The following is a 3,226-nucleotide window of genomic DNA, read 5'->3' as shown; positions in this document are numbered from 1 at the left end:
CTGCTCAAGCATTGAGTGCTTGAGAAAATAATTATTTTGAAAGCCAGTGGATATCACCCTGCAGACTCTACTGAGCAAATTTCTGCTAATGCCACTGGAAGTGCCAGGTTTAAGCATCTTAAGAGCTGTAGGATCTCAACAGGAAAGAAAGGTTCTAATATAAATTTGCTTCCATTCCCTTAGGAACTCTGATTTACTGGATACTAAACATATAGCACAACCATCTTAAAACATGCATTTTGTTCCTTTTACTTATAGCTAAAGTTGAAATGTCCTTATCACTAAAAATTGAGGCAAACTAACTTTTTGCCACTTTTTCAGCCTTCTAATTCTAGCATGGACACTATTCCCACTGCAGCTGAGAGCAGCCTAGAGATTGTTCTGAAATACATTCAGCTGCTTGAGATCTAGTACTTGCATAGAGGTATTCCATTATTGATTATCTCCAAAGTCTTACTCAGTCCCACAGGTAGGTAATAGATTAAGTTGACTTTATGCTGGCATAGACCATTAGAACTATGAAAAAAGATGAAATCTCTCCCTAAAATTACATGTCTGAGATGGAGAAAGTTTCTGGTCATCAATACTAACACAGAATAATAATAATAATTCCATCTACATATTGATTTCATTTTCAGAGCAAAAGGCTACAAGGGATTTTAATTTATTGTCCTGAATGAGTGAGGTAAATATCTGTCATAGTCATTCTAGACACTGTGTTTACTAAGTTATGAAAATGAGAGTGTTCCAGAATAACCTTATTAAAAATTACTTAGATTTGCTACATGGGATACTGGTCTTTGGTTATAGACATGATACAATACCAGTGAGTTTCAGAGAGGCACTCTAAGTGACCTCATAGTCACAAAACCTGCGATTCAAGAAAATCAGTGGGAGCTCAAGGAATTATTAACAAAGTGTTGAGTCAGTAAGGTCAATGGGAACTCCACCGAACGACTTGCTTATAGGATCAGACATTGCCTTTCAATAGCAGATTGATTTCTAGGCTCATCTGGACTTACAAAGAGCTACAGGGTAAAGCAAAAAAAAAAAAAAAACAAACAACCCCAAACCCCCAAGATTCTGTTCATGAAACCACAGAAAAAGATACATCTGTGAAGAGTAAATCTGATGATATACACTGTGATTTGAAAAACATTTCATATGGACCATAGGTTTTCCTATCCTGCTTCAACTAAGTACTTAAAACATATGCTGACATCTCACTAATTTAAAAAAATCTTTCAGGCTTTTAAGAGGGTTCTCAACTTCAAGCATGTTCATTCCCAATTTTTAAAAAAGCTTGCTGGGCCACATTCACTCTGTGCCAACATATGTGTGCTTCCTATTGTTCACAGTGGTGTTAAAATAAGGAAGGATTAATAAATGCATGAAACAATACAGCAGCTGCATTATATGCTAGAATTTCATTTGGAGTAATAAAGGGTCATTTACAATTATTTCAGACATGAATATTTTATTCTATGCATTTAATTAATTTTTACTTAATTTAAAATATTAATTTAATTAATATTTTAATTTAATTAATTAATTAAAACTACTTAATTATTTATTTTAATTAATTTAATTAATTTAATTAATTTTTACTCTCCTACTGTAAAAATTAATATTAATTTGATTTCTTCAGAGTATCTACTGTAATTTAAATAGCTCCATGGATTTAGAAAGTTAAAGGACAAAATAACAGATATATTTAAAGGTCACAAATGTCTCTAGTGTGTTTTGTGAGAAGAGGAATGCCCTATGTCTTTTTAAGATATTTTCCTATGAGACATTTGCATTGAAACATGTTTCCTGAGTACTGTTTTATTTATTTATAGTCAAACTCTGGTCTCCGGGTACTTGCAAGTGTCCTTATTTAAGTAAATAGCAGAGCAATTATAATTCAGCCACCACAGATCATGGGTCTCTTCCCCAGTGTTACTGCTGGGGACTGAATATGCTACCATTATCTGAAATGGCTGGTAATTAAAAACCAGGATCTTACTCAAGAATTATTTCCTTCTGCACAAAGACATTCATCAAATGGCAAATATGGTTGAAGAAGAATATTTAGTCTGTTAATTCAAAGTACCAAATTCACGGGCAGCTATTAAATCATAAATAAAAACCTCCCAAAGAAGGAGCTTGTGAGAAGCAGATCAAATAGACCACACTAATCAAATAGGCCACACTAAATATTTAATGACATCTAAGATTACTAACTTTGACAAGGCAATGCTCATACCTTGTTTGTTCATCGGGGTACTTGAATCTGACTTCACTTACTCAATATTTTTTATTTTAAGTGACTTTTTTTTTCTATTACTGCTTTCAGTGTTTCTGTTTTCTTTGTAGTTAGCAGAGTGATCTAAGTTCCATAGACCACCACCTAATCGCTCCTAAAACTGCTTTTGTTATCTAGCCCTGGCATTCTGGCAATTCCTGAGCCATCATGACTGGGTAGGAAAATCAAGTTAGAAAATCCAATGTATGTGTTCTGTTTAACTAAATTAACTATACAGTTGAACAAAACCCCATAAAATCAAATTTATAGATGAATACAATTAAAAGAAAATCACACATCTTTCAAGTTTTTCACAAAAACTTATTTGTCAGAATAATCTCCAGAATAACATGATATCATGCATACAAATCTATCTACTTGATAGTTACATTTCACCCAAGTGACTGATAGGAAGGAATGTCAAATCATTCTTGAGACAAAGTAAAGCTCTCATGCCAAAAAAGAAAACCTTTGATAAACTGTAGATGACAAGGGATGCTTTCTCTATCATAAAGTTGTATCAAGATGTTGTATCTCATTTAGGATAATATATTTCATTATATTTAAAAAATCAAAGTGAAAACACTACCTTTGCTTTTAAAGAAAAAAAATCCACACTTATAAAACATGTGAGTGGATAGTAAAGTTATTGAGCCTTGTGTTATTTTAGATAATTCAGAAACTAAAGCACAGTTGTCAGTCTCTGTTGAACTCTGCTATGTCTATATAGCTACATAAAAGAGTAGATTGTTTGGAGAGAGCTAACAGAAACAGTCCAAAACAGAGAAAAACAGCAAACAATCCATCACAACAGGTATCTAAGCTTTGCTCCCTAGTCCTTTACTATTTACCACTTCATACGTCCCCTTGAAGTTCTGCAAAGACATACAAAAAAATACATAATCTCCTAGAGATTTAAGAGAAAATCAACAAATGCAG

General features: G+C 33.0%; 1 pseudogene; it reads right to left on the bottom strand.

Annotated features, from left to right (window-relative positions):
• Positions 1-3,226, bottom strand: part of LOC103913482 — an 80,999-nt pseudogene that overhangs the window by 30,984 nt on the left and 46,789 nt on the right.

This window comes from Pygoscelis adeliae, unplaced genomic scaffold (genome assembly GCF_000699105.1).
Source record: "Pygoscelis adeliae isolate BGI_AS28 unplaced genomic scaffold, ASM69910v1 Scaffold32, whole genome shotgun sequence".
NCBI classification, from domain to species: Eukaryota; Metazoa; Chordata; class Aves; order Sphenisciformes; family Spheniscidae; genus Pygoscelis; species Pygoscelis adeliae.
This window is presented reverse-complemented; position numbering and strand designations above follow the sequence as displayed.